The following is a 10,509-nucleotide window of genomic DNA, read 5'->3' as shown; positions in this document are numbered from 1 at the left end:
AGCATGTTGTAAATATTGATTTTGCAATCTCATTATATCAAGCAATTTTAATGTCAGGGGTTGAAAGCTTGTCATGCTTTACTTAGCAACGAGGTCAAGCCTATGCCAAAGGCAGTCAGAAGCTTAAGACACTCGTTTCAGTCATGCACAGCCTTGCCCGGGTTCTCACAAGTGCAAAGTGAGCCGTCCCGAAAGCTCGATCAGTGCGACAAGTAATCTCACCTGGATCTTTTCATTCCATTTCAAGCACAATTCAAGCAATTTTATCAATTTTAGATCATATCAAGTATTAGTTGCTGAACGAAAGGCTACACTAGCATGAATGAGATAGCAAAGCATATCAACACGCCCTAACATGCTAGTAGCCAAGACAGGGTGACCATGTTTTCAAATTTTCAAATCAAAATAGCTTAACTCAGATGATGTCATATACACAGTGGAGCAAGCTATACATGATCACATTTATAAACTCACACTAGCAAGCACTAGGAGATCATAGCAATGTATACAAGAATGCTAGTGCAAGTGAGGCAATGCAAAATGCATAAATGTACAATGCATATGCACAATGCAACTACCAATCCTAGAAAACAAAGAGAAAAACAAACAAGACCTACAAAAGCTAACCAAAGAAAAGTCAGCAATCAAAAGGGGTAACAAACCCCAAGCTCCCCTCGCAAGCGTGCAAAGGTGTCCTGCTCAAGAGGTTTGGTGAGGATATCCGCGGTTTGCCTCTCTGAAGGGACATGGATCAAGTCTATCTGGCCTCTCTCATGATTGTCTCGCAGGACATGGAACCGGATATCTATATGTTTGGTTCTGGAGTGTAGGACAGGGTTCTTTGCAATGCTAATGGCGGACATGTTGTCTACAAAGATGGGAACCCTATCGTAACTCAGACCAAAATCCTGCAAGGTTTGTTTCATCCAAAGGATCTGGGAGCAGCAACTAGCGGCGGCAACATACTCAGCTTCTGTGGAAGAAAGCGCTACGCTAGCCTGCTTGCGAGATGACCAAGACACCAAAGATGTACCGAGAAATTGACAAGTGCCGGATGTTGACTTGCGATCCAACCGACACCCACCAAAGTCGGCATCAGAAAAGCCCACTAAAAACAGAGAAGAATCCGCAGAGTACCAAAGAACAAATTTTGGGGTGAATTTCAGATACATGAAGATGCGTTTCACCACCTGCCTGTGGGAGGTACGCGGCGAAGCCTGGTACCGCGCACAGAGGCCGACGCCGAACTGAATGTCTGGCCGCGTCGCCGTCAGGTACAGGAGGGAGCCGATCATGCTCCTGTACTCCGTCTGGTCCACCGCCTCGCCGTCCAAGTCCTCATCAAGCGCCATCGAAGTGCTGATCGGAGTCGTCTGAGGAGACAAGTCACTCATGTCTAACTTCCGCAGCAAATCCCTGGTGTACTTGGCTTGATGGATGAAGGTGCTCAGGGAAGTTTGCTTGATCTGCAGCCCGAGAAAGAACTGCAGCTCACCCATCATGCTCATCTCGAACTCCCGGGACATCTGCTCAGAAAACTTGGAGACAAAAGCGTGAGAAGAGCCACCAAAGATGATATCATCTACGTAAATCTAAACCAACAGAAAGTCAAAGCCAGAGCGCATGAGGAACAAGGTTTTGTCAACACATCCCATTTTAAAACCTTGAGTAAGTAAGAAGTTTTTAAGCCTATCGTACCAAGCTCTAGGCGCCTGTTTCAAACCATAAAGAGCTTTCTGAAGTTTGTAAACACGGTTTGGAAACTTGGGATTTTCAAAGCCAGGGGGTTGCTTCACATAAACCTCGTCTTCAATAAAACCATTCAAGAAGGCAGATTTCACATCCATTTGAAAAACTTTAAAACCCTTAGAAGTAGCAAATGCAAGAAAGATCCGAATAGCTTCCAAACGAGCAACTGGGGCAAAAAGTTTCCTCATAATCAATACCTTCTTTTTGGCAAAACCCCTGGGCAACAAGACGAGCCTTGTTTTGAACAACCACCCCATCCTCACCCTGCTTGTTTTTGAAAACCCACTTCGTTCCGATGGGATTACAAGCAGGTGGAGGCTCGACTAAAACCCAAACTTGGTTTTTTTCAAAATTTTCGAGTTCCTCATGCATGGCATTGACCCAATTGGAGTCAGAAAGTGCGTGTCCAACATCTTTGGGCTCGAAAGAGGCAACAAACGCTGAATGAGCAAAGCCAGCGATACTTGTTACCTTGGGCCATGTGACTCGCTCGTTGAGGTCACCTAGCATCTGTTGAGGTGGATGACGACGCTGAATGTGTCGCGGTGCTTCCCTTGTCAAAGTCGCTTCCTCCTCAACCAAAACTGGTGCCTCTTCAAGTGCAGCTAGGGAAGGCTGAGTCACATGCTCGATCGGCCCCCGTGAAGTAGATGTAGTCGGATCGGGGCCGTCATCATCGTTCGAGCTCGTGGCAGAGGCTGCTTGGTCCACAGCACGCGTGGTAGCCTCAGCATCACCCTCCTCAACTTATTCCTCCTCATCTTCAAAGATGGAGGTGCCGAGCTCATCATCTCCTGCAACTTCAAAGACAGAAGCATTGCAAGGTGCAGTCTCGTCGAAAGTGACTTCACAAGTCTCTCTGACGATGTTAGAATCAATAAGCAACACACGGTATGCTCTGGAATGAGAAGCATAACCGAGAAAAATGCCGTCAGACGAGCGAAACTCAAACTTATCAAGATTTCCTTCTTTCAGCACAAAGCACCGGCAACCGAAAACTCTGAGATGGTCAACACGGGGCTGGCATCCGAATCGCAACTCATAAGAAGTCTTGTGCATGAAAGCACGCAGGAAAATGCGGTTGGACACATAACAAGCGGTATTGACCGCCTCAGCCCAGTACTTTTGAGGAGTCCTATGCTCGTCGAGCATCGTCCTCGCCATCTCAACCAACATCCGATTCTTCTGTTCTACAACTCCATTCTACTGTGGAGTGTAAGGGGAAGACTACTGGTGTTAAAGATCTTGATCACTGCAAAAGGTGTCAAAATGAGCGTTTTTGAATTCTGTGCCATTATCACTGCGAATCGCCCGCATGGCCTGGGGTAACTCGTTTTTCAACCTCAAGATCAAGTCTCGAACAAACTCGAAAGCCTCATCCTTGGTTCTCATGAAAAATACCCAAGAATAGCGAGAAAAGTCATCCACGATCACAAGAACGTACCACTTCCCACCAACAGACATCACCCGAGAAGGACCAACAGTGTCCATGTGTAGCACCTCTCCAGGGTGAGCGGTCATCACCTGATTGACAGGCGGATGAGAGGCGGCAATCATCTTCCCGTGGCGACACAGATGGAAAACAAGGTCCTTTTCAAACTTCAATTTGGGCAATCCTCGGATTAGGTCAAGTGAGCTAAGTCTAGACAACAAGTCGAAGCTCAAATGTCCAAGTCTCCTATCCACTTCCACATATCAGAAGAAGGATCAGCCAAAAAGCAACAAGAAGGGCCAAAAGGAGTTCCAGAAAAATCGACCAAGAAAACTCAGTCACGAGGAACGATATGGCAAACCAAGTCTCCTCTGGAATGCAAAACTCGAGAACAGCCCTCCTTGAAGCGAACTTCAAACCCCTCATCAAGAAGTGGCGAAACAGAGAGCAAATTAAAGCCAAGATTCGAAACCAAACCAACCTCTCTCAGAGTGAAGCGATCAGAAACTCTAACAGCGCCAACACCACGTACCTTGCCCTTACCATTATCCCCAAAAATGATGTATTCTTTGTGGCGCGTTGGGGTGAGGCTGGAGAACCATTTGTCATTCCCGGTCATATGGCGCGAACAACCGGAGTCCATGATCCACCTGTTCTCCAAGCCTCCGACCTGCACATCAGTAGTGAGACAAGGGGTGAGCAAATGTCTCAACACTGGGGTTAGCAAAGTGAGAAGCAAACTAGTGTCGAGCCATTAGCTAACAGAAGGGTTAGCAAGATCAAAAGCGTGTCCCCTATCCCGTCTACTGCGAGGCTGACGACCACCACCGCGAGGAAAACATGGTTCATAGTAACCTCCTCCAAAGCCTCGGTCCCGTGGTCCATAGCCGTACTGAGGACGACCAGGAGTACGACCGGTAAACAGACCACCCACTGGAGCACGGTAACCACCACCATCTCCCTGTCCTCCACCTACACAGCGCGCCCTAGCATCTTGCCTACCACCATGCCGAGAAGGACCATGCACCCGAGCAGAGTACATGTCCGGGTTGTGTCTCTCCTGCTCATGCCTCACAGCCCGCTTCCTCCTGAAGCAAAACTCCTCCAGGTGACCCTCTCTATCACAGTATTCGCAGTGGTACCTCACCTCTCTCTTGGGAGGTGGAGGCCTCGCCTGCGGATGGAAAGGAGCAGCCCCCTTCTTTTGGGCAACCTGGGCTGTGGCAGCATGGAGCGTATCGAGGGGATTCGTCAGCTCATTGGTCTTTGGAACCCAAACCTGCTTCTGTGGAGGTGCTTTCGATGGTTCTTTAAGCACACCATCCACGGGGTCAACAAGCGAAGGCTGTGTGCCCGTGCTAGCAGTGTTCAGAGCACTTGGAGCTCCAGCAGCCTTGCCGATCTTACCATACAACTTGTCAAAGTCTGACTTCGTGTATGTGTAACCGACCCCAAACTCATCACCACGATTGAACTGCTTAATCATCATGCCCAACTGTGGCTCACTAGCAGAGACCCAACTAAGAATCACCCTAAGATAGGTATTCTCATTCTCCAAGTTGGCTTTCTCTACCGCAAGATTATCCAAATTAGAGATCAAACTAGGACAAACATGACAATCAATAGGTGGGCTAGACTCCCCGACCTTAGTCTTCCCCAAAGACTTAATCAAGGCGTTCTTCTCATCTAGCTCCGACCTAAGCGTGGGACAAAGCTTACAAGCACCAAGCAGAACAGGCCTAGATCTAAGCTCCTCTAGTTCACAAACAACATTGGCAAACTTAGACTGCAAAGAAGCTAGATCAGACTTAAAGATAGGACACTCATCGTATTCAAGCACATCACTAACAATGGGAGCGTCCTTAACCAGTTCAAGTTCATGCTTTGCCTTGGCTAGCTCGTGAGACACGTTAGAAAGCGAGGTCTTGGCAACATCCATGTTCGCGACGGTCTCATCATGCTTGGCACGGAGAGCAACAAGATCATTCATGTGAGATATATAGCCAGCACACTCATCCTCACTAGATTTCTCCCTAGCACAAGCTAGCTCAGCCCTAAGCTTTCTACGCTCTCTAGCTGCTTCCTTAAGCAGCCTCTTCTGGTTGTCGAGAGCGGCGTACAACTCCCTAACCTTAGTATCAAGGAGGTCAATGGTGGAGTTTACCTCTGAATCACTCTCGGATCCAGGAGAAGAGTCGACGTGTGTCGGTGTAGCATGTTCACCTGAAGACGCACGAGCACCATTTGCTTCACCCGCCATGGTGCAGAAGCTCTTGCGCCGACCGGCCGCCAAGCAAAGGCCGATGAAGCCAGTGGCATCCTTGTCCCGCTTCTTCTTCTTCTTGTCGTTGTCGTCAGAGGTCGGTGAAGAAGAGTGGTCGGTGTCGGAGCTCTTGTCTAGGTCGTTGAGCTGCGCCAGGAAGGCCTTCTCCCGCTTCTTGGCCTTGTACTGGAAGCGCTTCTTGAGCGACTCCTTGTTGAAGCGTCCTCCCCGGTCACGACTGCGGTGCTTATGGCGCCGACGCTCCTTGTTGGAGCCTCCCTCGTCGTGGTCGCGGTGGCGGTAGTAGTTGGGGTTGTTGTTCTGGCCACCGCCGGACTTCTTGGGGCACTCGGCGATGAAGTGATTTGGATCGCCGCAGTGGTAGCACCCGGGGTTCTTCCGCCTCTGCCGGTTGTGGTAGACACGCTGGAACTTGCTGATGAGAAGGCACAAGTCGTCGTCGCCCAGCGTCTCTAGCTGCTCATCTGTAACAGAGGGCAGAGAGGCAAGAGAAAAGCCAAGAGCAGAGTTAGCGTTAGAGCTCGATCCATCTGGGCCAGTCACAAGAGCGACACTCTTGGAAGGAGGGGCACCATTGAGCTTGGCTCGTGTCTGGTTATCCACCTCCGTGGCCTTGAGCTTGCTGAAAAGCTCATTCACGGTCAGAGTCTCATAGCCAGCAGACTCGATGATCGTGTTCACCTTGAGATCCCACATAGAGCGGTCAAGTGCGTAGAGCAACTTGAGGGCCTTCTCATGCTCTGTGTACTCAAGGGCATCAGCAGATCTGTTCGCATTGACTTTGTTCACAATCGATTGAATCCGATTGAACATGTCGCCAACTCTCTCACCCGGCCCCTATGTGAAATTCTCATATTCACGCCGGTGAGTCTCGAACAGTCTGGCCTTGACCTGAGGTGTGCCCTCGTGGTAATTCTCAAGACACGTCCTAACTTTATGGGCTTCCTGAAAACCCTGGACGCGTGAGAACTCCGCACGACGCCCGTCACCTCCTCGCCCACAGCGAGGCCCTAGACGCCATTCCTGCCTCGGCCTTCTGAAGGCCCTAGACGCCGCCCGACGCCGGTCACCTCCTCGCCCGCAGCGAGGCCCTAGACGCCGTCGACGCCCGTACCTCCACGACTTGGCGTCTTCAACCGCCGTCCGCCTCCTTGGTTTTGTGGTGCAAACCAAGAAACCCGCCTTCCATCGCCACTTGCGCCCTCGATCCAGGAGTGGACGCCACAGCTACCGCCCGGCATGAGCTCCGGTCCCGGCTGCCCTTCACCGCCGTCCATCGCACGGCCCATCAGCCACAGCAGCTCTCCGTCGACACTTGACGCCCGTGTACCTGCAATCCAAAGACCAAGCGCACGATCACACCGCACGGTTGACAATTCACTCATCACAAGCAGGATAAAGTACTCCACATTCCTCAATATACAACCTGAAAATAATTGAAATTCACATACAACTTTAATTCATGGAAGATAACAATTATGGGGGCCTTTTCAAACTGGGAACCCATTAGAACTGTTCTGACTTCTGACAATACTTGCATAGTCTCCAATACAATCCAAGACAGCCCCAATGCTGATGCAAAATTCAGAGCCTGCAAGCAGCCATGGCATCGGTTGTTGGAATTAATTCAATAATTCAATGGAAAAGAATTAAAGCCCAATACTAATGCTAGGGAATTATGAGGAGGTAAATATTGATAATTGAGGAGAGTGATGGTTGGGTTGTTATTGGTGATTAAAATAGAGGATTAATGGCTGGTTAATGATGCAAATTGATGGCCATTGTTGCACCTTAAAGTGTCCAGGTTCATCCCCCTTCCTCTAGGATCAACTATATAAGGAGACCAGCCTCCTCTCATTCCAACACACCTCAAGCACTCTCCCAGGTACTCCTGCTAAGGAGACCACTCCCTTCTCCCTCTGTTGCTTTCTGCATTCCCATCACTAGCACTGTGCGCACAGTTCTGGCGAGAGCAGATCTCTAGAACCTCTGCATGCTGAAGATCCTGCCTCGGGATAGCAGGCAATCAGATTTTTGGGGAGCGTCTTGACGTGACTGCTCACTTGTTCCTTGAACGACTACATCCTCTACATCCTGGTGGCTTGAGCAACTACGTCCTCTACATCCCGGTGGCCTGAACGATTACTTCATCTACTTCTCGGTGACCGTTCGTTGGACTGCACTGCGAACATCTTACTGCATCGACGTCGTTTGGCTATATCAAGCAAGGCCAGTCGAATAGCATGTCTATTACAGCTAGTGACGGCGCAACCGGTGCTTCTGGCACTGGTCCCACCTTGGGGTACAGTCTGAAACTGAAGTGTTTCATTCTGTTTATTTTTGTGTTAATCTTGAACACTTGCACATGCTTAGATTCACTCACTATAGTCATGGAAATATTGTTCAATTACATATTTAATTTTGGAATTAAAATATATCCAAAATTGCCTATATTTGTAACATCTGTTGCATCAGCCTTTTTTTTAGGATCAACATGGGGAGAGCATCCCCACCTGATTTTATTGAAGGGCTTTAGGCAAGCCAAAATGTTATTGAGGTTCAACAATTTTACAATAGCCCAACACAACACAAAACCTAGACCAGAGAGGACTATTGCATCGGCTTGAGTCGGATCAGTGATGTGTGCCAAGTTTCCAACACCCACCGCCACAACTTCCGCGAGATGATCCCTGATGATAAAGCCCCTCCCTCCAGACTTCAAATTTTTGTGGAAAGCACCATCGACATTGGCATTCAGCTAGGTATCTATTGACGCAGGTTAGGTTAAGACACGAAGTGCTAGAACATACGGATTACAACGATCTTCACTGACGATCTCTCTGCGCCAACCGGTCAGACCGCCTAGCGTGATCGGTTAGACCGGTTGTTTAGAGAGGATCGCGTAAACCAAGAACAATGAGCTCGGAACAGGCCACTCAAGACACCTTCAAACGCTGTCGAGACGTATGAAGAACACCAAAAGGGTTGAAAAATTTAGGGTTGGAGGGAAAGGTAAAAGTAGATTGTATTCATTCAATTGTGGTTCAAAAACCCTCAATCGACCGCATCTTTTATTTTTATAGGCCGGGAGGTCATACTCCTTCCAAATTGGTTTACATTAGGACTCTAAATTACAAATCTAAACCAACTCGGACTCTACAGGCCTAGACCGGTCTGAACGGTCGGCCCGACTGGTCAGACCGATCGGCCTCAATATTTATCAATTTTGACTATCAACAGTATCCCTCCCTTAGCTTGGATCATACAATAGTTCTCGCAGCTATTCTCTCACGCTGCAAAAGATTTCAGAGAATTCCATCATGTATCTCTGAATCTGGCTACAAATCTGGGTAGCAGGACTTATACAATCCCCTAAATTCACATAATTTCTTTCCGACGGTAGCACCTAAAGAGTTGCAATGATCAACCGCTGCAATTCTTGTGAGTATGCCAATATATAGAAGTACCCCTTCAAGAGATGATAAATCTGCCATTGTTGTCTATGGTTCGTCCAACATGATGGCACATCGGGCATCTTGTGAGCCATACGCCAAGCAAACATTTTGACCTTATTTGGGCAACACATCTTTCAAATTTTTATCCAAGCGAATGAAGTGTTAGGGTATATTAGGTAACTTCGGATATAGTTAGTTTAAGATTGATCATAATTCTAGCGCCGCCACGCGGGACAGCCGATGTGTAGTCCAAGTGGCACCAAGTCGGATGAAACCGGGTTGAAAACGGCTTTAGGAGGTCCCGTGCCCGGTTTTATGAGATCAGGGAGTCCGGGCGAACGATTTTGTAGTTGAGGGAGGAAAAAAATTCCACCTTTAGTCGTGGGAGGAAAAAAAGGACTTTTTTTCCTGCGCACGGGACTAGCAAAAAGGACTTTTTTTCCTGCACACGGGACTAGCTCCAGCTAGGCGCGCGGCCCAGGCGGGGAAGTTCGCGGGCAGGCGGCTTTTTTATTTTTATATTTTTTAAAAATATTTTTTACAAAATATATTTTTAGTTTCACATTTTACAGTTTTATACACCTACCGCCCGGCAGGGGGGCGGCAGGGGGGCAGGGACCTACATGTAAATAAATATAATTTTTTTTTGTGTGGAGGCCCCTGGCGGGAGCCTGCCGCCCCCCCTGCCGGGCGGCAGGCACCTGCCGCCCGGTGGAGGGGCGGCAGGCAGTCCGCCCGCCCGGCAGGGGGGCAGCAGGCTCCCCCCCCCCAATATAAAATTGGTGCTTGCACTAAAGGTGGCAACAAACCATGTGCCCAAGCATTTGGGGCTGACCAATTTGATACAATGAACGAAATTTAAATTGAACGTTAAACAAGATACCACATAAGATATTACATTAAAGGTTTCATTCATTACCACCAAATTCTATAGAAATACGCACTGCCAGGGGCGGGCCCACCTCAATTCAAGGGTATTCAGTTGAATACCCATTATTTTGAGCAAAAAATTTTGTATATATACATGTATATGCTATGTATACACTGTAAAATGATAAATAACAGCAAAATACAACGATTCAGTGTATTGTGGCCCAAACTCGTCTCCCTCTCCGCCTCAACCAGCCAGCCCAACGGCCAAATGACACAGGCAGCCCAATAGCAGTCCCAATCCACCTATCGCCTACCCCAAACTCCCAAATGGGCAACCATGCACGCTCCTCCTGCTCCCTGCCTCCCTCACACGCACGCTCGCTCTCTTGCTCGTGCTCCCTCACACCCGCGCGCTAACCCTAGATCGGCCGTCGGCGCCGGCACTCCGGCAGGCGGCGGGCGGCGGGCGGGCGCCGAGCGGCGGCAGCAAGGCGCAGAGCGGCGCGACAGGGGGGGGGGGGGCGGTGCGTGGCTGGCGGCCGGCGGCGGCGACCGGCGCACAGAGCGGCGGCACCGCGGTAGCCAGGGCGCGGAGCGGCGGCCAGGGCGCGGCGCGGCGGCTGCCAAGCGCCAGCGCGCGGCAGACAGCCGGTCACCGCATCGGGCATCGTCCTCAAAGCGAGCCAGTGAAGTGAACCAAGGTGAGGATTGACGAA

This window comes from Panicum virgatum, chromosome 1K (assembly GCF_016808335.1).
Source record: "Panicum virgatum strain AP13 chromosome 1K, P.virgatum_v5, whole genome shotgun sequence".
NCBI lineage: Eukaryota > Viridiplantae > Streptophyta > Magnoliopsida > Poales > Poaceae > Panicum > Panicum virgatum.
This window is presented reverse-complemented; position numbering follows the sequence as displayed.